Consider the following 27,424-nt stretch of genomic DNA (forward strand, 5'->3'; position numbering starts at 1 on the left):
ACAATTCAACCTGTCAAGTTTGGAGCATAGAAGTGCTCCTGAAGAGATGTGTGTCAGCCCACAGCTGGCTGTTCTTACCTGGAACCTCAAGATGAAACTGCTTCCACAGATTGGAAATGAATCTGATGTTGACTTTTGGACAAATCACCTGTTCATCATCACTTCCATCCATTTCTACTGCTTATCTTGTTATAGAAAGGAGTCTATCTGCTGTGTGACTGAGGCAGTTACTGTGAGCTGCTGCATGTCTCAGTGTGTGTTTGTGTGTGGGGGGGGGGGCTGTGTGTGACTGGTCGGCTGCCAAGGATTATTGATGAGATCAATCATGATCAGCTCAGAGATCACGGCACAGAAGAAGGAGACTTTTTGATTTTTGGGGGTTCAGTTTCTAAGTCAGACACATCATCACAATTTGAAGTTTTCCTCCAGTAAAAAACAAACAACACAAAACCAAACAAAAACATGATTTGACTTTTGATGTCTACAATTTTTGGAAATTGTGAGTCCAACAAGCAGGAGGCCGTTTGAGCTTGGAAACTGTGAAGCATCACCAGTAACTGCTGGTTAATTTACAGTTGTTTCCTCCAAAAAGTTTAAAAATGAACTCAATGCTGAATCCCTCGTCGTCATCACTGAGCTGCAGAACTGGTCCATGCAGGAGGCTGAGCAGGTCTTCCTCTCTGGTCCAGTGTCTCAGCACAGGTCAGAGTAGAGAACTAAAACATGAACACAAATCTTTATCAGCTATTTACTGACATCAGTGACTACCTTCAAGTAAGAGTGTTAGTGAATGGACCCTTTTTAAAGTTTATGTTATAATGTTTGAAAAATGATGCTCACAAAAACACAATAAAAGTGTTTGTGGTAAAATGATTCCAGTAGATTTTATTGCCATTTTAAGAGTTCAAGCATATTTTGATGACATTGTTTGATTTCATGACTCACAGTTACTTTAGCAGGACCATCGTGACATGAAATCTTCCTCATCATCCCATATCGACCCTCAACCCCTCACACAGAACCAGGATCCCTCAACTGAAGGAACCTTTAAAACTGAGAAGTTGGACAGGAAGCAGTATTTTGGTGGAATGAACCTTTAAAACTATAAATTAGAAAGTATTTTGGTGGAATGAACCTTTAAAACTATAAATTAGAAAGTATTTTGGTGGAACGAACCTTTAAAACTATAAATTAGAAAGTATTTTGGTGGAACGAACCTTTAAAGCTCTCTGGTGCTGCAGGATCTCCTCTTGAAAAGCCTCACAGTTCAGAGTCGTTCCAGAATCTAGGAGCAGAAACCAAAGTCTCCTACGACGAGGATGGGATTGGAACCCACGCCTGCAGAGCTCAATGGATCAGCAGTCCATCACCTTAACCACTCGGCCACCTCGTCTGCTGACCACCATGATGTGCTGCTTTCTCTGAGCCTTTGAAACAGCTGAACTCTTTGGAGCCCATTTGTCAGAAATGGACCCAGCAGGAGCCACTGAACACAACTCTGACATCATCAGGCTTCTTCCCAGCAGCTTGGTGCTCCAGAAGGAAGAATCCAGACCATCGCTACATCATCAGAGTGAACACCAGCTGATGTTGACCAGTTTAACAAGCCTTTGACTGCTAAATGACATCCAAGCTCAGATTCTCTTGTCCTGGTAGAACAAGTCAATGTTGAAGAAGATGAGAGCACCAGTCTCTTTCATCCAATGCTGGAACAGCGTTAGACTGTAGGTCTGAAGGTCCCTGGTCTGGTCCAGGTTTCAACAGGGGACCAGCATCAGCCAGCATTTAAATGTGGACAACAGTGGAGGTGAAGCCCACATCAAGGAAACAAGCCTCCTATCACTGTCCTGTGCTGAGTTTCTTTAAAAAAAAGTGAGACAAACTCAAGAGTTTCTGTTTCCTGTGTTGGACTTTGGCTCAGAGAATCAGAGCCAATCAGAAGCTTGTTGGTCTTGGATGCTGGTCATCAGGAGCAATGAGGGGCTCAGTGTCTTGCTCAAGGACACTTCAACATGGTCACCAGCTGAAGTGAGAACTGAACCAGCAACTCTGCTAGACGGCCACTCTGCCTCCAGGCCGTGCCCCCCGAACCTGAATCATCATGATGTCATTATTTGTTGCTTTAATTCACCAAATGTGTGACGTGGTGAGTTTGTCAGGAGTTTAAAGACCAAAGTTGTGAGCACACAGAGAAGTAAACCTGTCAAAGCTGCTTCACTTGATGAGTGAAACTGAGGAACTGATAGAAGAGCAACAAAGAAAATGGAGTCAGAAGGTCGTCTTCTTCACTGCTCAGTCACAACACTGACACACACACACACACACACACACACACACACACACACACACACACACACACACACACACACACAAATAGTTTGTCTTTGAGAGAGGCCAAAAAATGTTTGACTGTGCTGACATGAACTTTCATTGTCTAATTTCAGTCTCCTACAAAAGTGTGTGAATGTGGTCGTTGTGGCCGAGTGGTGAAGGCGATGGACTAGAAATCCATTGGGGTCTCCCTGCTCAGGTTGGAGTCCTGCCAACAACGTTGAACTGTTGACAATTTAAAATTGACTCATTTTTCCTCCACACTGTCCTTCATCACAGCATTTAACATCAGGACTGCTCCCAGATCAGCTCCATGACCTCATCCCTGCACCAGAGTACCGCCCAAGTTCATCAAAAACGGCCAAGCATAAATATATAATATGTATATAATGTGAACACACCTGTACAGGTGCGTTAACGTGCTTAATAATAGAGAATGAATGAAGGGTGCGTTCAGAGTGGAGTGCAGTACCACAGTCAGGCCAGCAGGTGGGGCTTTCTTTGGTGCTGTCTACCTAATTGCGGTGTCTGTGCTCTGCCAGCAGAGGTCGTGCTTCACCACCAATCTTCTAGGGTGTCTGAGTGGTGCCGCCATGTTTAGGTCGTAGCAGGAGGACGTAGGTTTCCGCTTGGCAATTTGGATGTAGCGAAAGTCACGTTATGAATGGAGGGCTGAGTTGGAGCAGAGGGGGCAGGATCCTGGGGGTGGACTGTCTTTAGGGGACTGAGGTGTCTGGTGGTCTTGGTGGACCCTCTGCATCTCAAGCTGAGACCACAGAGTCCTGTGTTCTTGAGTCATTGTCTATAGTCTCTGTTGTTGGAGAGCTCAGTGTGGTCCCTGATGGTCTAGTGGCTAGGATTCGGCGCTCTCACCGCTGCGGACCGGGTTCGATTCCCGGTCAGGGAATGAGTTATTTAGAGGTTGAGGGAGAGGTGATCAGGTGGTCCACATGATGGTGGAGGTGATGAACTGTGAATCCATCATGGCTCCACTCTCACCCCCATTGTAGTGTTCTTGGTTCACTCTGCCATGGCCCCATGTTGAAGGGTGACTGTCTCATTCAGGTTCAACCCTTTGTTAGACTCTATTAAGTCACTGACTCCCAAACTCTGTAATCCTCCTTAGTAGCTTTGGTTATTGATGATCTGCAATGGTTCGTGGGGGTGGAGCCTATCCCAGCAGCCCTCAGGTGAGGGGCGGGGTTTATCCTGGACAGGTCACCAGTCCATGGCAGGGCCAACACATCGACACAGATTGATTATAAAAATGTTCATCCCCAGTTTGAAGTTAGAGACAGGATTTAAGTGTGGAAGGTTTTTTTGTCTTCAATTTAATTCAAAGTGTTGGAAACTGTTTCTAACAAACTCTGCTGTTCAACAGTCAAAATGTTTTCTAACCAAGCTGAATGCTCTCATATACTTTTTAAAGTTGAGTTCCTTTCATGTCCTCCTGAGATCAAAGACAGAATTCTAGGTACAAATAAATACACTATCAAAGCCCTGATGACATCATCATCAATTCTGACTTTGATCTGGAGGCTCTTGCTTTCTTGCTTCAAATAAAAAACGTTGTTCCAGGGAAAAGTCTGCACATAAACACACACACACACACACACACACACACGCACACGCACACGCACACGCACACACACACACACACACAGCCTGTCTTCAGTATAAAATGGTCTGTCACGTTCTCTCACGTTGGAAGATTTCTCTGACTCCATTGTGAATACAGAGATTCTTCATCTGCCACCTGAGTCTTGATCCACTGATTCCTCTGATCCACCTCTTTCTGCTCCAACAAGGCTGACATGGATCAGGTGGGTCCATGTCATCCAATCAGGAGGTTTCTCCTCTCAGTTAATTTTCTTCATCCCAGTTTAGATCGATTCTTCTCAGCCTGATGAAGGAGCATCTGATCAGGTGTTTGGCTGCTTGTTGGTTGTAATTCCATAGATTTTCATCTCAGATGTTATAGAATTAATAAGAACATCTTAAAGACCTTTGTCCAACACTTGAAACTCACCTGTCTGTCCAGGCCCAACTGGCCTTTGGTAGTGAGGTGGTGGATGCATGTGTTTGAAATGAGGCTGGTGTTGCTGTGAGGAGCCACTAGAGGGAGACACCTGTCGTTCCTCCCAGCTGACAATGAGGCTTCACAGCTGCATTTGAAGCTGTCCTTTATTGGTCCCAACTGTCTTGAGCTCAGGAGCCAAACTCACCAACAACACTTCCTCCTGGTCATGTGGTCTGTTTGTCAGGAGATTCCCAATCCAAAGTTGTTGACACACAAGAGAAGAAAACACGTCAAAGTTTGTTCATTTTTATGGATCAAACTGAAAATGAACAGAAGAGTGACAGTGAAAATGGATTCAAAAATAATGAATAATCATGAATAATGAATAAATACTCAGAATTTACTGGCATTTGACTGCATTTTGTGGTTAATCAGTCGATGAAAGAGGAACATATATATTCTATACATGTGATGTACGTACGTGGCTGTGGACAAAAGCGTCTGCTCAATGAAATTGTAGGATTGTAGACTTCTATAAATGTAGAATATAATTGTAGAAATGCTCTCTCTCACCACCCCCAACGTCTGTGCCAGGGTCTCTGGCCAGTGGTCAATGGGCTCCTATCACCTGCCCAGGATGGATCCAGCTTGCTTGTCTTTGTAATTCTGCACTTATTAGAGACCTGGAAACAAAGGAATGCTGAAAAAGAGAAAATAGGACCTCACACAAATGGGCTTGTGACAGAAATTAAGATCATTTTGTGAATATCCATCCTCTTCAAATGTGTGTGTGAATGTGGTCGTTGTGGCCGAGTGGTGAAGGCGATGGACTAGAAATCCATTGGGGTCTCCCTGCTCAGGTTGGAGTCCTGCCAGCAACGTTGAACTGTTGATGTTCCATGTCAGGGTGAACGTCCTACCTGTGCCTGATTCAGTGTGGTGGCTCACACCTGAATTTATCCTAACAAGCTAACTTCTTAACGCCAATCTACACAGTTTGAATCATCAAAACCTCAAACTGCAGTAAGAATTTTCAATTCTCTCATCCACAACAATCCTCATCAATAAAATCTGGAAGAAGGAACCGCAGAAAGTCTGCAGGAGAACGTAGACGAGTGCTGCCACCGACCCGTCGTGGGGAGGACCGGTAACGTGGCGACCCCACTTCCCAAAAGAAGCCGACCGTCCAGCGCACCCTCATCACCCAATAAGGACCTCGGGGACATCCTGGACTCAATTGACAGGAAACTAACAAGTTTCGATGCTGGACTCTCGTGGAAATCCTCAACAAAGAGCCTCCATGAGTCTCTGGGACTCAGCCAGCAAAAGGTGGCTTCACTGGCCGCTAAAAATCAAGCCCTTCAAGCCTCCAGCCTCCCATCACTGTTTCCTCCCTCTCAAATATGTATCCTGAAATATGGATTTGAGTCTTTAGATGCTGTAACGTCCAAAGATCATATTCTTATTGACCCTCCCCCTTCTTTGTTCCACCATGGAAAGAGGAGAACTCTATTCTAGTTTAGTGGATGAACATAGAGGAACTACACCTGGATCTCTGTGTTTAACAAACAATTGAGTTAAACATCAGGAGTCATGAGTTTGCTCAAAACTACTGACTTGGACTGAGTTCAATGAGTTCATAGCCAACAATTCTCCATCAGCCAGCACATCCTGCAAAAGCAATGATGACAATTTTCCTTTTGAAAAGCAGGGACGTTGCGCAGATCCAGGATCAGTGGGAACGGCTGTTTGCTTTAAACGGTTGGGGGGAAAGAGTCGATTTATTGTCGAGTCAATGTTATTTATATTGTGCCACATCACAACAAAAGTTCTCTCAAGACACTTGACAGGTAGAGCAGGTCCAGAACCACACTCCTTCAATGAATTCACGTATGTGAAGATATTCAACTGATGTGACAAATTCTCATGACAATGAGTCCAGAGAGCCTGTCAGCACTGACATTCCCCTGGTGTCAGGGAAGTCATGTCAACGGACCTGGAGCCTGTAGTTGGTGTCCATCCTTGATATCCTCACAAACAGGTCATCAAACTTGGCCCTCGTCAGCTTGAAGGACAGCTGGAAACGGCCTTCGTCCAGGCACAGTTCTTGGAGAAAGTGAGTTAAGAAGTTTAGAGTTCCAAGAAGCTTCTTCAGTTCGTTCAGTTTGGTCCTGTAGAACTGTTCAATGTGTCAGGACTTCAGAAGCTTCAATCCTCTCTAAGGTCCAGTGAGAGTGGAAGAGATTATAAATGAGAGAAGCAGGGCCCTCCCTCAGAACTGAACCAGCTCAGTTGGGAGAGCCTTAGACTGAAGATCTAAAGGTCCCTGGTCCGATCCCAGGTTTCAGCAGAGGAGCAGCATTGACTTTACTTTCCAGTGGAGGAACTGCAGACATGAAGGAAACTAACATCTTGTCCTGTGCATTCTTGTGACATTCAGAACATTTTTGGAGCCTCTTGTTGGATTTTGCCACAGAGAATCAGAGCCAATCAAAAGCCTGGTGGACTTCAACATGGAGGATTGAACAAGTCAAGAAAGCATCAGTTTGACCTTCACAGGTGTTTCTGTTCCTGTCTCAATGCTGTAGAAAGAGCCTGAGGAGCTCAGACGGTAGAGCATCAGACTTTTAATCTGAGGGTCCAGGGTTCAAGTCCCTGTTCAGGTGTTGTGGAGGTTCCACTGTTTGACAACATGGTACTGGATGAAGTTTAGTGTTGAACAAACTGTCATCATCAAAAGTAGAAGTGTTCTTGTCTTGACGCTGTGAGACTGTTGCTAGAAAAGTGACCAACAATAATTTCATGTGGCATGCAATTAACAAAAGACCATAAATGACACTGGTCAAGTTAATTGTATTTGTATTGCACCAAATCACAACAAAGTTCTCTCGTGACTCTTTACGAGTAGAGCAGGTCCAGCACCAAACTCCTTCAATGAACCTCCACCCAACAATTCTCCATCAGCAGCACATCCTGCAACAGTGGTGATGAAAACCTTCCTATTAACAGGCAGGAACGTCGAGCAGATCCAGGATCAGTAGGGACGAGGTTACAAACAAAGGTACCTCAAAACCTCAAAATAATGCTACAGTGATGTCGGAAGAATTGCTCATGATCTCAAAATGATGCGACAGTAATGGAAGAAGAGTTGCTAATAACCTCAAAATAATGCTACAATGATGTTGTAAAAATTGCTATTGAACTCAAAATGATGCTAACAGTAATGTAGTGAAAGTTTCGAATAACCTCAAAGTGATGCTGACAGTAATGTAGTAAGAGTAGCTACCAACCTCAAAATGATGCGACAGTGATTTAGTATGAATTGCTAATGAACTAAAAAAGATGCTAAATGTAATGTAGAAAGTGTTTCGAACAACCTCAAAGTGATGCTGACAGTCATGTAGTAAGAGTTGCTACTAACCATAAAATAATGATACAGTGATGTCGGAAGAATTGCTAATGAACTCAAAGTGATGCTAACAGTAATGTAGTGAAAGTTTCGAATAACCTCAAAGGAATGCTGACAGTGATGTAGTAAGAGTTGCTTCGAACCTCAAAATGATGCGACAGTGATGGAGTAAGAATTGCAAATAAACTCAAAATGATGCTAACAGTAATGTAGTGATAGTTGCTATAAACTCAGTGATTCTTTCAGCAATGAAGTGAAAGTTTCGAACAACCTCAAAGTGATGCTGACAGTCATGTAGTAAGAGTTGCTACGAACCTCCAAAAAATGCGACAGTAATGTAGTAAGAGTTGCTACGAACCTCAAAATATTGCGACAGTGATGTCAGAAGAATTGCTAATGATCTCAAAATGATGCGACAGTGATGTAGTAAGAATTGCTAATGAACTCAAAATGATGCTAACAGTAATGGAGTGAAACTTTCGAATAACCTCAAAGTGATGCTGACAGTCATGTAGTAAGTGTTGCTACGAACCTCAAAATATTGCGACGGTGATGTCGGAAGAATTGCTAATGAACTCAAAATGATGCTAACAGTAATGTAGTAAGAGTTTCGAACAACCTAAAAGTGATGCTGACAGTCATGTAGTAAGAGTTGCTACGAACCTCAAAATAATGCGACAGTAATGTAGTAAAAGTTGCTACGAACCTCAAAATATTGCGACAGTGATGTCGGAAGAAATGCTAATGAACTCAAAATGATGCTAACAGTAATGTAGTGATAGTTGCTAATCAACTCAGTGATGCTTACAGCAATGTAGTAAGTGTTTAGAATAACCTTAAAGTGATGCTTACAGTCATGTAGTAAGTGTTGCTACGAACATCAAAATGTTGCAACAGTGATGTCGGAAGAATTGCTAATGAACTCAAGATGATGCTAACAGTAATGTAGTGATAGTTGCTAAGAAACTCAGTGGTGCTTCCAGTAATGTAGTAAGAGTTTCGAATAACTTCAAAGTGGTGCTGACAGTCATTTAGTAAGAGTTGCTAATGAACTCAATTCAATGCTACAGTGATGTCGTGAGAATTGCTGATAAACTCAAAAAGATGCAAACAGTAATGAAGTGATAGTTGCTAATCAACTCAGTGATGCTTACAGTAATGTAGTAAGTGTTCCGAACAACCTCAAAGTGATGGTGATAGTCATATAGTAAGAATTGCTACGAACCTCAAAATAATGTGACAGTGATGTCAGAAGAATTGCTAATGATCTCAAAATGATGCGACAGTGATTTAGTAAGAATTGCGAATGAACTCAAAATGATGCTAACAGTAATGGAGTGAACGTTTCGAATAACCTCAAAGTGATGCTGACAGTCATGTACTAAGAGTTCCTACGAACCTCAAAATAATGCGACAGTAATGTAGTTAAAGTTGCTACGAACCTAAAAATAAATACGACAGTGATGTCGGAAGAATTGCTAATGAACTCAAGATGATGCTAACAGTCATGTAGTGATAGTTGCGAAGAAACTCAGTGATGCTTACAGTAATGTAGTAAGTGTTTCGAACAACCTCAAAGTGATGCTGACAGTCATTTAGTAAGAGTTGCTAATGAACTCAATTCAATGCTACAGTGATGTCGTGAGAATTGCTCCTAAACTCAAAATGATGCTAACAGTAATGTAGTGATAGTTGCTAATAAACTCAAAGTGATGCTGACAGTCATGTACTAAGAGTTGCTATGAACCTCAAAATAATGCGACAGTAATGTAGTTAAAGTTGCAACGAACCTAAAAACATTGCGACAGTGATATCGGAAGAATTGCTAATGAACTCAAGATGATGCTAACAGTCATGTAGTGATAGTTGCTAAGAAACTCAGTGATGCTTACAGTAATGTAGTAAGAGTTTCGAACAACCTATAAGTGATGCTGACAGTCATTTAGTAAGAGTTGCTAATGAACTCAATTCAATGCGACAGTGATGTCGTGAGAATTGCTCATGAACTTAAAATGATGCTAACAGTAATGTAGTGATAGTTGCTAATCAACTCAGTGATGCTTACAGTAATGTAGTAAGTGTTTTGAATAACCTCAAAGTGATGGTGACAGTCATTAGGAAGAGTTACAACGAACCTCAAAATAATGCGACAGTGATGTCAGAAGAATTGCTAATGAACTCAAAATGATGCTAACAGTAATGGAGTGAAACTTTCGAATAACCTCAAACTGATGCTGACAGTCATGTAGTAAGTGTTACTACGAACCTCAAAATAATGCGACAGTAATGTAGTAAATGTTGCTACGAACCTCAAAATATTGCGACAGTGATGTCGGAAGAATAGCTAATGAACTCAAAATGATGCTAACAGTAATGTAGTGATACTTACTAACCAACTCAGTGATGCTTACAGTAATGTAGTTAGTGTTTCGAATAACCTCAAAGTGATGCTGACAGTCATGTAGTAAGAGTAGCTACGAACCTCAAAATGTTGCGACAGTGATGTAGGAAGAATTGCTCATGAACTTAAAATGATGCTAACAGTAATGTAGTGATAGTTGCTAATCAACTCAGTGATGCTTACAGTAATGTAGTAAGTGTTTTGAATAACCTCAAAGTGATGGTGACAGTCATTAGGAAGAGTTACAACGAACCTCAAAATAATGCGACAGTGATGTCAGAAGAATTGCTCAAGATCTCAAAATGATGCGACAGTGAATTAGTAAGAATTGTCATGAACTCAAAATGATGCTAACAGTAATGGAGTGAACGTTTCGAATAACCTCAAAGTGATGCTGACAGTCATGTACTAAGAGTTGCTACGAACCTCAAAATATTGCGACAGTGATGTCGGAAGAATTGCTAATGAACTCAAGATGATGCTAACCGTAATGTAGTGATAGTTGCTAATCAAGTCAGTGATGCTTACAGTAATGTAGTAAGTGTTTCGAATAACCTCTAAGTGATGCTGACAGTCATGTAGTAAGAGTTGCTACTAACCTCAAAATAATGCGACAGTGATGTCGTGAGAATTGCTCAACAACTCAAAATGATGCTAACAGTAATGTAGTGATAGTTGCTAATAAACTCAAAGTGATGCTGACAGTAATGTAGTAAGAGTTGCTACGAACCTTAAAATAATGCAACAATAATGTAGTAAGAGTTGCTACGAACCTCAAAATAATGCGACGGTAATGTAGTAAAAGTTGCTACGAACCTCAAAATATTGCGACAGTGATTTCGCAAGAAATGCTAATGAACTCAAAATGATGCTAACAGTAATGTAGTGATAGTTGCTAATCAAGTCAGTGATGCTTACAGTAATGTAGTAAGAGTTTCGAACAACCTCAAAGTGATGCTGACAGTCATTTAGTAAGAGTTGCGAATGAACTCAATTGAATGCTACAGTGATGTCGTGAGAATTGCTCAACAACTCAAAATGATGCTAACAGTAATGTAGTGATAGTTGCTAAAAAACTCAAAGTGATGCTGACAGTAATGTAGTAAGAGTTGCTCGGAACCTTAAAATAATGCAACAATAATGTAGTAAGAGTTGCTACGAACCTCAAAATATTGCGACAGTGATGTCGGAAGAATTGCTCATGAACTCAAGATGATGCTAACAGTAATATAGTGATAGTTGCTAAGAAACTCAGTGATGCTTACAGTAATGTAGTAAGTTTTTCGAACAACCTCAAAGTGATGCTGACAGTCATGTAGTAAGAGTTGCTACGAACCTCAAAATAATGCGACAGTGATGTCAGAAGAATTGCTAATGAACTCAAAATGATGCTAACAGTAATGGAGTGAACGTTTCGAATAACCTCAAAGTGATGCTGACAGTCTTGTACAAAGAGTTGCTACGAACCTCAAAATAATGCGACAGTGATGTCGGAAGAATTGCTAATGATCTCAAAATGATGCAACAGTGATGTAGTAAGAATTGCTAATGAACTCAAAATGATGCTAACAGTAATGTAGTGATAGTTGCTAATAAACTCAAAGTGATGCTGACAGTAATGTAGTAAGAGTTTCGAACAACCTCAAAATGATGCTGACAGTCATTTAGTCAGAGTTGCTAATGAACTCAATTAAATGCTACAGTGATGTCGTGAGAATTGCTCATGAACTCAAAATGATGCTAACAGTAATGTAGTGATAGTTGCTAATAAACTCAAAGTGATGCTGACAGTAATGTATTAAGAGTTGCTACGAACCTTAAAATAATGCAACAATAATGTAGTAAGAGTTGCTACGAACCTCAAAATATTGCGAAAGTGATGTCGGAAGAACTGCTAATGATCTCAAAATGATGTGAAAGTGATGTAGTAAGAATTGCTAATGAACTCAAAATGATGCTAACAATAATGGAGTGAAAGTTTCGAATAACCCCAAAGTGATGCTGACAGTCATGTAGTAAGTGTTGCTACGAACCTCAAAATAATGCGACAGTAATGTTGTAAAAGTTGCTAGGAACCTCAAAATATTGCGACAGTGATGTCGGAAGAATTGCTAATGAACTCAAAATGATGCTAAAAGTAATGTAGTGATAGTTGCTAATCAAGTCAGTGATGCTTACAGGAATGTAGTAAGTGTTTCGAATAACCTCAAAGTGATGCTGACAGTCATGTAGTAAGAGTTGCTACGAACCTCAATATAATGCGACAGTAATGTAGTAAAAGTTGCTACGAACCTCAAAATATTGCGACAGTGATGTCGGAAGAATTGCGAATGAACTTAAAATGATGCTAACAGTGATGTAGAGATAGTTGCTAATCAACTCAGTGATGCTTGCAGTAATGTAGAAAGAGTTTCGAACAACCTCAAAGTGATGGTGACAGTCATGTAGTAACAGTTGCTACGAACCTCAGAAATAATGCGACAGTGATGTCGGAAGAATTGCTAAAGATCTCAAAGTGATGCGACAGTGATTTAGAAAGAAGTGCTCATGAACTCAAAATGATGCTAACAGTAATGGAGTGAACGTTTCGAATAACCTCAAAGTGATGCTGACAGTCTTGTACAAAGAGTTGCTACGAACCTCAAAATAATGCGACAGTGATGTAGTAAGAATTGCTAATGAACTCAAAATGATGCTAACAGTAATGGAGTGAACGTTTCGAATATCCTAAAAGTGATGCTGACAGTCATGTAGTAAGTGTTGCTATAAAACCTCAAAATAATGCGAAAGTAATGTCGTAAAAGTTGCTACGAACCTCAAAATATTGCGACAGTGATGTCGGAAGAATCGCTAATGAACTCAAGATGATGCTAACAGTAATGTAGTGAAAGTTGCTAAGAAACTCAGTGATGCTTACAGTAATGTAGTAAGAGTTTCGAACAACCTCAAAGTGATGCTGACAGTCATTTAGTAAGATTTGCTAATGAACTCAATTCAATGCTACAGTGATGTCGTGAGAATTGCTCATGAACTCAAAATGATGCGAACAGTAATGTAGTGATAGTTGCTAATAACCTCAAAGTGATGCTGACAGTCATGTAGTAAGAGTTGCTACGAACCTCAAAATAATGTGACGGTGATGTCAGAAGAATTGCTAATGATCTCAAAATGATGCGACAGTGATTTAGTAAGAATTGCTAATGAAATCAAAATGATGCTAACAGTAATGGAGTGAACGTTTCGAATAACCTCAAAGTGATGCTGACAGTAATGTATTAAGAGTTGCTACGAACCTTAAAATAATGCAACAATAATGTAGTAAGAGTTGCTACGAACCTCAAAATATTGCGAAAGTGATGTCGGAAGAACTGCTAATGATCTCAAAATGATGTGAAAGTGATGTAGTAAGAATTGCTAATGAACTCAAAATGATGCAAACAGTAATGGAGTGAAAGTTTCGAATAACCTCAAAGTGATGCTGACAGTCATGTAGTAAGAGTTGCTACGAACCTCAAAATAATGCGACAGTAATGTTGTAAAAGTTGCTACGAACCTCAAAATATTGCGACAGTGATGTCGGAAGAATTGCTAATGAACTCAAAATGATGCTAAAAGTAATGTAGTGATAGTTGCTAATCAAGTCAGTGATGCTTACAGTAATGTAGTAAGTGTTTCGAATAACCTCAAAGTGATGCTGACAGTCATGTAGTAAGAGTTGCTACGAACCTCAATATAATGCGACAGTAATGTAGTAAAAGTTGCTACGAACCTCAAAATATTGCGACAGTGATGTCGGAAGAATTGCGAATGAACTTAAAATGATGCTAACAGTGATGTAGTGATAGTTGCTAATCAACTCAGTGATGCTTACAGTAATGTAGAAAGAGTTTCGAACAACCTCAAAGTGATGGTGACGGTCATGTAGTAACAGTTGCTACAAACCTCAAAATAATGCGACAGTGATGTCGGAAGAATTGCTAAAGATCTCAAAGTGATGCGACAGTGATTTAGTAAGAAGTGCTCATGAACTCAAAATGATGCGAACAGTAATGGAGTGAACGTTTCGAATAACCTCAAAGTGATGCTGACAGTCTTGTACAAAGAGTTGCTACGAACCTCAAAATAATGCGACAGTGATGTCGGAAGAATTGCTAATGATCTCAAAATGATGTTAACAGTAATGGAGTAAAAGTTTCGAATAACCTGAAAGTGATGCTGAAAGTCATGTAGTAAGTGTTTCGAATAACCTCAAAGTGATGCTGACAGTCAAGTACTAAGAGTTGCTACGATCCTCAAAATAATGCGACAGTAATGTAGTAAAAGTTGCGACGAACCTCAAAATATTGCGACAGTGATGTCGGAAGAATTGCTAATGAACTCAAAATGATGCGACAGTGATGTAGTAAGAATTGCAAATGAACTCAAAATGATGTTAACAGTAATGGAGTAAAAGTTTCGAATAACCTGAAAGTGATGCTGACAGTAATGTAGTAAGTGTTTCGAATAACCTCAAAGTGATGCTGACAGTCATGTAGTAAGAGTTGGTACGAACCTCAAAATATTGCGACAGTGATGTCGTAAGAATTGCTAATGAACTCAAACTGATGATAACAGTAATGGAGTGAAACTTTCGAAGAACTTCAAAGTGATCCTGACAGTCATGTAGTAACAGTTGCTACGAACCTTAAAATAATGCAACAATAATGTAGACAGAGTTGCTACGAACCTCAAAATATTGCGACAGTGATGTCGGAAGAATTGCTAATGAACTCAAAATGATGCTAACAGTAATGTAGTGATAGTTGCTAATCAACTCAGTGATGCTTACAGTAATGTAGTAAGTGTTTCGAATAACCTCAAAGTGATGCTGACAGTCACGTACTAAGAGTTGCTACGAACCTCAAAATACTGCGACAGTAATGTAGTAAAAGTTGCTACGAACCTAAAAAATATTGCGACAGTGATGTCGGAAGAATCGCTAATGAACTCAAGATGATGCTAACAGTAATGTAGTGAAAGTTGCGAAGAAACTCAGTGATGCTGATAGTAATGTAGTAAGAGTTTCGAACAACCTCAAAGTGATGCTGAGAGTCATTTAGTAAGAGTTGCTAATGAACTCAATTTAATGCTACAGTGATGTCGTGAGAATTGCTGAACAACTCAAAATGATGCTAACAGTAATGTAGTGATAGTTGCAAATAAACTCAAAGTGATGCTGAAAGTAATGTATAAGAGTTGCTACCAACCTTAAAATAATGCAACAATAATGTAGTAAGAGTTGCTACGAACCTCAAAATATTGTGACAGTGATGTCAGAAGAATTGCTAATGATCTCAAAATGATGCGACAGTGATGTAGTCAGAATTGCTAATGAACTCAAAATGATGCTAACAGTAATGGAGTGAAACTTTCGAATAACCTCAAAGTGATGCTGACAGTCATGTAGTAAGAGTTGCTACGAACCTCAATATAATGCGACAGTAATGTAGTAAAAGTTGCTACGAACCTCAAAATATTGTGACAGTGATGTCGGAAGAATTGCTAATGGACTTAAAATGATGCTAACAGTAATGTAGTGATCGTTGCTCATCAACTCAGTGATGCTTACAGTAATGTAGTAAGTGTTTCGAATAACCTCAAAGTGATGCTGACAGTCATGTAGTAAGAGTTGCTGCGAACCTTAAAATAATGCGACAGTGATGTCGGAAGAATTGCTAATGAACTCAAAATGATGCTAACAGTAATGGAGTGGAAGTTTCGAATAACCTCAAAGTGATGCTGACAGTCATGTAGTAAGTGTTGCTACGAACCTCAAAATATTGCGACAGTGATGTCGGAAGAATTGCTAATGAACTCAAAATGATGCTAACAGTAATGTAGTGATAATTGCTAATTAACTCAGTGATGCTTACAGTCATGTAGTAAGTGTTTCGAATAACCTCAAAGTTATGCTGACAGTCATTTACTAAGAGTTGCGAATGAACTCAATTCAATGCTACAGTGATGTTGTGAGAATTGCTCATTAACTCAAAATGATGCAAAAAGTAATGTAGTGATAGTTGCTAATAAACTCAAAGTGATGCTGACAGTAATGTAGTAAGAGTTGCTACGGTCCTTAAAATAATGCAACAATAATGTAGTAAGAGTTGCTACGAACCTCAAAATGATGCGACAGTGATGTAGTAAGAATTGCTAATGAACTCAAAATGATGCTAACAGTAATGGAGTGAAAGTTTCGAATAACCTCAAAGTGATGCTGACAGTCATGTAGTAAGTGTTGCTACGAACCTCAAAATATTGCGACAGTGATGTCGTAAGATTTGCTAATGAACACAAGATGATGCTAACAATAATGTGGTGATAGTTGCTAATGAACTCAGTGATGCTGACAGTAATGTAGTAAGAGTTGCTACGAACCTCAAAATAATGCAACAGTAATGTAGTAAGAGTTGCTACAAACCTCCGAATAATGCGACAGTGATGTCGGAAGAATTGCTAATGATCCCAAAATGATGTGACAGTGATGTAGTAAGAATTGCTAATGAACTCAAAATGATGCTAACAGTAATGGAGTGAAAGTTTCGAATAACCTCAGAGTGATGCTGACAGTCATGTAGTAAGTGTTGCTACGAACCTCAAAATAATGCGACAGTTATTTCGTAAGAATTGCTAATAAACTCTAAATGATGCTGACGGTAATGGAGGAAGAGTTGAAACTAACCTCAAAATGATGCTACAGTGATGTAGAGATAGTTCCTAATAAACTCAGTGATGCTTACAGTAATGTAGTAAGTGTTTTGAACAACCTCAAAGTGATGCTGACAGTCATGTGGTCAGAGTTGCGAGTAACCTTAAAATGATGCTGACAATAATGTAGTAAGAGTTGCTACGAACATCAAAATAATGCTACAGTGATGTCGTAAGAATTGCTAATGAACTCAAAATGATGCTAACAGTAATGGAGTGAAAGTTGCCAATGAACTCAAAGTGATGCTGACAGTAATGTAGTAAGTGTTTCGAACAACCTCAAAGTGATGCTGACAGTAATGTAGTAAGAGTTGCTACGAACCTTAAAATAATGCAACAGTAATGTAGTAAGAGTTGCTACGAACCTCAAAATAATGCGACAGTGATTTTTGGAAGAATTGCTAATGATCTCAAAATGATGCGACAGTGATGTAGTAAGAATTGCTTATGAACTCAAAATGATGCTGACAGTCATGTAGTAAGAGTTGCTACGAACCTCAAAATAATGCAACAGTGATGTCAGAAGAATTGCTAATGATCCCAAAAAAATGTGACAGTGATGTCGTAAGAATTGCTGATGATCTCAAAATGATGCGACAGTAATGGAGTGAAAGTTTCAAATGACCTCAAAGTGATGCTGACAGTCATGTAGTAAGTGTTGCTACGAACCTCAAAATGATGCGACAGTGATGTTGTAATAATTGCTAATGAACTCAAAATGATGCTAACAGTAATGTCGTGAAAGTTGCGAGTAACCTAAAAATGATGCTGAGAGTCATGTAGTAAGAGTTGCTAATAACCTCAAAATAATGCTACAGTGATGTCGGAAGAATTGCTAATGAACTCAAAATGATGCTCACAGTAATGTCGTGATAGTTGCTAATAACCTCGAAATGATGCTAACAGTAATGTAGTAAGAGTTGCTAATAACCTCGAAATGATGCTTACAGTGATGTAGTAAGAGTTGAAACTAGAACAACAAACTGTCCTCTGATGGTTGGACAGGTTGGTTTGGTCCGTCCTCTCACTCATCATTAAAAGCCCTTATTCCTCATCATTCATCCAATCTGACACTCACGTCTGCAGTGGGGAATCCCCAGCAACCCGCGGCCCACATGGAGCAGTCTCGGCCAATCACGTGGGGCCTGCAGCGGCACCGACCAGCAAATGACTCGCAGGTGTCACTCTCAGCTCCAACCTCATGGCAGGCACAAGGCAGGGCGCCGTTGTTGAAGAGAGCCCAAGAGACACAGCTGAGCTGAGACAGAATGGAGACGAAGGACAGGAGGGACGACAGAGAAAAAGGAAACGTTAGCGAGACATTTTAGGAAAATTAGTTTAGTGGGGAAAAGGTTCTTAGCCAAACTTGCTAAATGGAAGGACAACAAAAAAACAAAGATCTTCAAAAGAAAATTAGCACAAAATGAAACCCTGCAAGAGAAAGTAAATCAAGAACTAAATATTCTTGAGGCTCAGGTCTTTAGTTCCAATGCTTGTAAATGACATCTGAATGCATTCACAACCCAAATCTGAGCAGACAGAAGCGTCCCAGTCAGGCCCAGTTTAGTTCCTCTAGAACATTCAGGGATACAGAACAGGGACCAACTCAGGCTGAGAGACACCGACTTGACATGAAAGCTGTTGAGGCCACAGTTGCTGATGAAGTGGTCAGATTTCTCCAGTGGTTCTTGGTTCAGGGAGCTGGAGCTGGAGCTGCTCTCAGGCACCACCAGGACGTAATCCTGGAGAGACAGAAGGAAGAAGTCCAGGCCTGACAGAGGAGAAGGAGGCACAGAGTAGTAACAGCAGATACGTGTGGGGAAAGGGAGAGGGTATCAGTCCAGCAGAGGAGCAGGAAACCTACCACCACAGGGCTCTGCCTGCAGGAACCTGCAGGTGAGGAGGACCTGGTGGTCCGGCACATCCAGAATGATCTGGTTTTCAGACACCGGCACGTTTCGGCAGCCGTAAGCGTGGGGACAGAAGGAGGCGTTGGCGTGGCCTGAAAGACACAAACAACCATCTCCATTTTAATGTTTCTCAAACAGCCGGAGCAGGAAAGCTAAGATGAATCAAAGATCCTCCACCCTGCCAGATCCGACCCTGGTAATGTAGACCTGCACAGGGTGGGTGGGGTGGAGCAGCTGGTGGTGGTGGAGGATGAAGACGTATCTGCCCAAAGCCTGGACACGGTGGAGTCCACCGCAGCGTTCTGAGTAGAAGGATGAGAGCGATGTTCAATGGTACATGTTTTCTTTCCTGAACCGCCGATGTTTCCAATCACGAATCTCAGTCATGAGATTTGAACATCATGGAGGAGTTCAAAAGTGTCAAACTGGGCCGGTCTCCATTTTATGAGTCCGGAGACAGAGGATAAAACTACAAGTCCCTGGTTCAGATTTGACTCGTCTGAATCCAAACACAGCAGCGTTCTTCCACCAGGCCAGATGAGTTGATCATGATAACAAGATATCTTCATGCTACTACAACACACAAACTCATCACCAGAAAAGACTTCATGGTGGAACAACAAATCTCCTCCCAATGGGAAAAACATGGAGTTGAACAATCAACTTTTCCATGATGACATGGAGAGCTTGGCAGCAGCAGCAGGCTTCCATTGGGGGCTGATATGTCAGCTCCACTTAGCCTTCTTTGGAATGGTTTCACCTGGAGTGATGCTGTTATTGAGACCTTTTATCTGGAACAACACCACCTGCATGGAGACTGAGGACTTCAACAGATGCAGATGTTGACCCAGAATAAATCTAAATATTCCAGATGTGTTAAATCAATCCAGCAGCAGTGGTGGGAGCGTCGTAAACTCACTCACTCAGCAGCCGTCAGCCTCCGTACCTGCACGGAGTCCAGCCTGATGTGGTCTCTGTTGTCTGCTCCCAGAGGTGGTCTGTCACCTCTGAACCAGGGGGCTCATCTCTCTGGTGGGAGGGCAGTGGAGGAGCTGCAGCGGGGGAGGCCAGGATGGGCTCCTGTAGGAGGAGCTCTGGCCCTCCTTCAGCACCAGCCAGTGGGAGGGAGTTTGGAAACGTGAGGGGACACAGGAGGAGCTACAGGGGGAGGGAAGGTGGATCAGAACCGTTCTAACAAGAGCGCTGAGGGGACACAGGAGGAGCTACAGGGGGAGGGAAGGTGGATCAGAACCCTTCTAACAAGAGCGCTGAGGGGACACAGGAGGAGCTACAGGGGGAGGGAAGGTGGATCAGAACCCTTCTAACAAGAGCGCTGAGGGGACACAGGAGGAGCTACAGGGGGAGGGAAGGTGGATCAGAACCGTTCTAACAAGAGCGCTGAGGGGACACAGGAGGAGCTACAGGGGGAGGGAAGGTGGATCAGAACCGTTCTAACAAGAGCGCTGAGGGGACACAGGAGGAGCTGCAGGGGAGGGAAGGTGGATCAGAACCGTTCTAACAAGAGCGCTGAGGGGGCACAGGAGGAGCTACAGGGGGAGGGAAGGTGGATCAGAACCGTTCCAACAAGAGCGCTGAGGGGACAGGGGAGGAGCTACAGGGGGAGGGAAGGTGGATCAGAACCGTTCTAACAAGAGCGCTGTCCCACTAATGTTCCTCACCAGAATCCTCCTGTCAGGGGGGAACCGTCCATGGGTGCTGATGCAGCGGACTGAAGGTTCAACGTAGTCCATGCTGAACTGGTCTTTAGGCACCAGGTGGACTTTGTGCTAAAAACAGCAGAATTAAAAATAAAAATAAAAAAAATAAACACAAAAAGGGGAGAATTTTAACAAAAGTATGCAAATGAGCTGAAGATCAAAATACAAAAAGTAAATCAAGGTTTTTTTCAAATGATTGCCAGCTATTTAGCTAAGAGAAGGACAAATGTCAATCAAGATGTCAGAATGGAACGATCCCACTGGCTTCTGGTCAAGGGAACCATGGAGATGCTAACTTCCTGTTGGACTATCAGGGTGTCTCATCCCTGACATGCTAACTTCCTGTTGGACTATCAGGGTGTCTCATCCCTGACATGCTAACTTCCTGTTGGACTATCAGGGTGTCTCATCCCTGACATGCTACCTTCCTGTTGGACGATATGGGTGTCTTATCCCTGACATGCTAACTTCCTATTGGACTATCCGGCTGTCTCATCCCTGACATGCTAACTTGCTGTTGGACGATAAGGGTGTCTCATCCCTGACATGCTAACTTCCTGTTGGACGATAAGGGTGTCTCATCCCTGACATGCTAACTTCCTGTTGGACGATCAGGGTGTCTCATCCCTGACATGCTAACTTCCTGTTGGACGATAAGGGTGTCTCATCCCTGACATGCTAACTTCCTGTTGGACGATAAGGGTGTCTCATCCCTGACATGCTAACTTCCTGTTGGACGATAAGGGTGTCTTATCCCTGACATGCTAACTTCCTATTGGACTATCCGGGTGTCTCATCCGTGACATGCTAACTTCCTGTTGGACTATCAGGGTGTCTCATCCCTGACATGCTAACTTGCTGTTGGACGAGAAGGGTGTCTCATCCCTGACATGCTAACTTCCTGTTGGACTATAAAGCCTGATTTAAGCCTGATTTATGCTTCTGTGTAGCGTAGTATTCGTACCTACGCCTTCGACGCAGACCGTACGCCGTAGCCTGAAACGCGCCTCCAAAATATCCTGCCTCCGCATCGCGTCGCCGCGGGGTGACGTCATCGTCGAGGACTGTCATTGGTCCGCTCAAAACGTCATTTCCGGTTCAGTCGCAGCAAAACAACACCGCCATTTTCAAAGTTTCTGAGGTGAAAGCGTCAAGAAAAAATGGACCAAGACGAAGAAAGGAGTATTCGCGGCACTACAAAGACTGACAAATGGCCAACAATTGTTGTCTGTGACCGGAAGAAAACCAAGGAATCCGACAAGAGCCCCGTAAACAATAAAGACAAAGCCACACCCCCTAGCGGCTTGGCGGTGTATTGCAGAGCAACGCGTTCCCTCGACGCAGAATAAACCAGGCTTTTCAGTCGCACCTGTTTTACGCCCCCGTGCCAGATAAGGACCCCCATCGGGCTGTGCCACTCTGGAGGGAGCGCGTCTCACAGTCAGTTAGCGGAACCATGCGGATCCGGGCCGGAGCTGTGGGAAGGAGCGCCAATTGTATCGGGTTGTTGTTTTCTGGACTGCAGCAGAACAGGAGCAGCCGGGACTGGAATGTAGAAGTAGGTTATCTTGAAGTTGACTCAGTTATGGTGAACGATATTGTGGTTCAACACTTTGATGAGCTTTAAGGCAAACATATTTCATGAGGAAACAACGCCGGAATTGGACGGATTTCAGCGGCACACAACAACGTATCCGATACACCTCATTGGAAACCTGGTGGTCTCAGACTAAGAAACACCAGTCACCATGAAGAAAGGAACTTTTAGCTGATCACTCATGTTCTTTTCTGCAGGTTGAATGTCGCATTTGTTGGACAGAAGCGTCTCATCTCAACAAAAGCACCTCTTCAGTGCTGAGGCATGATGGGGCCAGGCATGAGAATGAAGTCCCAGATCCACCAGGATGAACTCAGGTATACAGCCACTCTCCAACTGACTCACAGTTGCTTCATTGATCATTAATTCCTATTCATTTCTTCTCTCCTTCATCTTTAACCATCCAGCTTCCAGGAAGCAGATGCTGGATGAGGCTCTGCTGAATTTGATCCTGAAGGACTGCCAGCCCCTCAGCACTGTTGAGAGGGAAGGGTTCAGGGAACTGGTTCAGGTCCTTGAGCCTCCAGCAGCTCTTACTACATTACTGTAAGCATCACTGAGTTGATTAGCAACTATCACTACATGACTGTTAGCATCAATTTGAGTTCATTAGAAATTCTTCCGACATCACTGTCGCAATATTTTGAGGTTCGTAGCAACTTTTACTACATCACTGTCGCATTATTTTGAGGTTCGTAGCAACTCTTCGTACATGACTGTTAGCATCACTTTGAGGTTATTCGAAACTTTCACTCCATTACTGTTAGCATCACTGAGTTTATTAGCAATTCTTCTGACATCACTGTCGCATTATTTAAAGGTTCGTAGCAACTTTTACAACATTACTGTCAGCATCACTTTGAGTTTATTAGCAACTATCACTACATTACTGTTAGCATCATTTTGAGTTCATTAGCAATTCTTACTACATCACTGTCGCATTATTTTGAGGTTAGTAGCAACTCTTACTACATGACTGTCAGCATCACTTTGAGGTTGTTTGAAACACTTACTACATTACTGTATGCATCACTGAGTTTATTAGCAACTATCACTACATTACTGTTAGCATCATTTTGAGTTCATTAGCAATTCTTACGACATCACTGTACCATCATTTTGAGATCATTAGCAATTCTTCCTCCATCACTGTCGCATTATTTTAAGGTTCGTAGAAATTCTTACTACATGACTGTCAGCATCACTTGGAGGTAGTTTGAAACACTTACTCCATTACTGTAAGCATCACATAGTTTATTAGCAACTGTCACTACATTACTGTTAGCATCATTTTAATTCATTAGCAATTCTTCAGACATCACTGTAGCATTATTTTGAGGTTCGTAGCAACTTTTACTACATCACTGTCGCATTATTTTTAGGTTCGTAGCAACTCTTACTACATGACTGTCAGCATCACTTTGAAGTTATTCAAAACTTTCACTACATTACATTTAGCATCAATTTGAGTACATTCGCACTTCTTACTCCATTACTGTTAGCATCATGTTGAGTTCATTGGCAATTCTTCCGAAATCACTGTCGCAATATTTTTAGGTTCGTAGCAACTCTTACTACATGACTGTCAGCATCACTTTGAAGTTATTCAAAACTTTCACTACATTACATTTAGCATCAATTTGAGTACATTCGCACTTCTTACTCCATTACTGTTAGCATCATGTTGAGTTCATTGGCAATTCTTCCGAAATCACTGTCGCATTATTTTGAGGTTTTTCGAAACACTTACTACATTACTGTAAGCATCAATGAGTTGATTAGCAACTATCACTCCATTACTGTTACCATCATTCTGAGGTTCGAAGCAACTCTTAGTACATGACTGTCGCATTATTTTGAGGTTTTTCGAAACACTTACTACATTACTGTAAGCATCAATGAGTTGATTAGCAACTATCACTACATTACTGTTAGCATCATTTTGAGTTCATTAGCAAGTATCACTACATTACTTTTAGCATCATTTTGAGTTTGTTAGCAATTCTTACGACATCACTGTAGCATTAAATTGAGTTCATTAGCAACTCTTACTACATGACTGTCAGCATCACTTTGAGGTTGTTCGAAACTCTTACTACATTACTGTAAGCATCAATGAGTTGATTAGCAACTATCACTACATTACTTTTAGCATCATTTTAAGTTCATTAGCAATTCTTACGACATCACTGTCCCATCAGTTTGAGATCATTACCAATTCTTCTGACATCACTTTCGCATTATTTTGAGGTTCGTAGCAACTCTAACCACATGACTGTCAGCATCGCTTCGAGGTTATTCGAAACTTTCACTACATTACTATTAGCATCATTTTGAGTACATTAGCAATTCTTACTCCATTACTGTCGCATCATTTTGAGATCATTAGCAATTCTTCCGACATCACTGTCGCATTATTTTTAGGTTCGGAGCAACTCTTACTGCATTACTGTTGCATTATTTTAAGGTTCGTACCAACTCTTAGTACATGACTGTCAGCATCACTTTGAGGTTATTCGAAACTTTCACTCCATTACTGTTAGCATTATTTTGAGTTCATTAGCAATTCTTACTACATCACTGTCGCATCACTTTGAGATCATTAGCAATTCTTCCGACATCACTGTCGTATTATTTTGAGGTTCGTAGAAACTCTTACTACATGACTGTCAGCATCACTTTGAGTTTATTAGCAACTATCACTACATTACTGTTAGCATCATTTTGAGTTCATGAGCAATTCTTCCGACATCACTGTCGCATTATTTTGAGGTTAGTAGCAACTCTTACTACATGACTGTCAGCATCACTTTGAGGTTGTTCGAAACTCTTACTACATTACTGTAAGCATCACTGAGTTTATTAGCAACTATCACTACATTACTTTTAGCATCATCTTGAGTTCATTAGCTATTCTTACGACATCACTGTCCCATCAGTTTGAGATCATTACCAATTCTTCTGACATCACTGTCGCATTATTTTGAGGTTCGTAGCAACTCTTACTACATGACTGTCAGCATCACTTTGAGGTTGTTCGAAACACTTACTACATTACTGTAAGCATCACTGAGTTAATTAGCAACTATCACTACATTACTGTTAGCATCATTTTGAGTTCATTAGCAATTCTTCTGACATCACTGTCGCAATATTTTGAGGTTCGTAGCAACACTTACTCCATCACTGTCGCATCATTTTGATATCATTAGCAACTATCACTACATTACTGTTAGCATCATTTTGAGTTGTTGAGCAATTCTCACGACATCACTGTCAGCATCATTTTTAGGTTACTCGCACCTCTAACCACATGACTGTCAGCATCACTTTGAGGTTATTCGAAACTTTCACTCCATTACTGTTAGCATTATTTTGAGTTCATTCGCAATTCTTACTCATTCACTGTCGCATCATTTTGATATCATTAGCAATTCTTACGACACCACTGTAGCATTATTTTGAGGTTATTAGCAACTCTTACTACATTACTGTCAGCATCACTTTGAAGTTATTCGAAACTTTCACTCCATTACTGTTAGCATTATTTTGAGTTCATCAGCAATTCTTACTCCATCACTGTCGCATCATTTTGAGGTTCGTTGCAACTCTAACTAAATGACTGTCAGCATCACTTGTGGTTATTCGAAACTTTCACTACATTACTGTTAGAATCATTTTGAGTTCATTCGCAATTCTTACTCATTCACTGTTGCATCATTTTGAGGTTCGTAGCAACTCTTACTACATGACTGTCAGCATCACTTTGAGGTTGTTCGAAACTTTCACTACATTACTGTTAGCATCATTTTGAGTTGATTAGCAACTATCACTACATTACTGTTAGAATCATTTTGAGTTCATTCGCAATTCTTACTCATTCACTGTTGCATCATTTTGAGGTTCGTTGCAACTCTTACTACATGACTGTCAGCATCACTTTGAGGTTGTTCGAAACTTTCACTACATTACTGTTAGCATCATTTTGAGTTGATTAGCAACTATCACTACATTACTGTTAGCATCATTTTGAGTTCATTAGCAATTCTTACTACATCACTGTCGCATCATTTTGAGATCATTTGCAATTCTTCCGACATCACTGTCGCAATATTTTGAGGTTCGTAGCAACTTTTACTACATGACTGTCAGCATCACTTTGAGGTTATTCGAAACGTTCACTCCATTACTGTTAGCATCATTTTGAGTTCATTAGCAATTCTTACTAAATCACTGTCGCATCTTTTTGAGATCTTTAGCAATTCTACTGACATCACTGTCGGATTATTTTGAGGTTCGTAGCAACTCTTACTAAATGACTGTCAGCATCACTTTGAGGTTGTTCGAAACACTTACTACATTACTGTAAGCATCACTGAGTTGATTTGCAACTATCACTCCATTACTGTTAGCATCATTTTGAGTTTATTAGAAATTCTTCCGACATCACTGTCGCAATATTTTGAGGTTCGTAGCAACATTTACTACATGACTGTCAGCATCACTTTGAGGTTATTCGAAACTTTCACTCCATTACTGTTAGCATCATTTTGAGTTCATTAGCAATTCTTACTACATCACTGTCGCACCAGTTTGAGATCATTAACAATTCTTTTGACATCACCGTCGCATTACTTTGAGGTTCAAAGCAACTCTTACTACATTACTGTCAGCATCACTTTGAGTTCATTAGCAACTATCACTACATTACTGTCAGCATCACTTTGAGTTCATTAGCAACTATCACTACATTACTTTTAGCATCATTTTGAGGTTAGAAGCAATTCTTACGACATGACTGTCAGCGTCACTTTGAGGTTGTTCGAAACACTGACTACATTACTGTAAGCATCACTGAGTTGATTAGCAACTATCACTACATTACTTTTAGCATCATTTTGAATTTATTAGCAACTATCACTACATTACTGTTAGCGTCATTTTGAGTTTATTAGCAATTCATAGACATCACTGTAGCATTAAATTGAGGTTAGTAGCAACTCTTACTACATGACTGTCAGCATCACTTTGAGGTTGTTTGAAACACTTACTACATTACTGTAAGCATCACTGAGTTTATTAGCAACTATCACTACATTACTGTTAGCGTCATTTTGAGTTTATTAGCAATTCATAGACATCACTGTAGCATTAAATTGAGGTTAGTAGCAACTCTTACTACATGACTGTCAGCATCACTTTGAGGTTGTTCGAAACACTTACTACATTACTGTCAGCATCACTTTGAGTTCATTAGCAACTATCACTACATTACTGTTAGCATCACTTTG

At 41.0% G+C, this 27,424-nt stretch overlaps 1 long non-coding RNA gene across 1 annotated transcript in view; it reads left to right on the top strand.

Annotated features, from left to right (window-relative positions):
• Window positions 1-27,424, top strand: part of LOC147271910 (uncharacterized) — a 149,232-nt gene that overhangs the window by 36,803 nt on the left and 85,005 nt on the right. The gene's annotated exons all lie outside the window — the stretch shown is intronic.

The sequence above is a fragment of the Aulostomus chinensis genome, chromosome 1 (assembly GCF_037954235.1).
Source record: "Aulostomus chinensis isolate RoL2024-O1b breed Wild chromosome 1, RoL_Achi_v1.0, whole genome shotgun sequence".
Taxonomy (NCBI): Eukaryota; Metazoa; Chordata; class Actinopteri; order Syngnathiformes; family Aulostomidae; genus Aulostomus; species Aulostomus chinensis.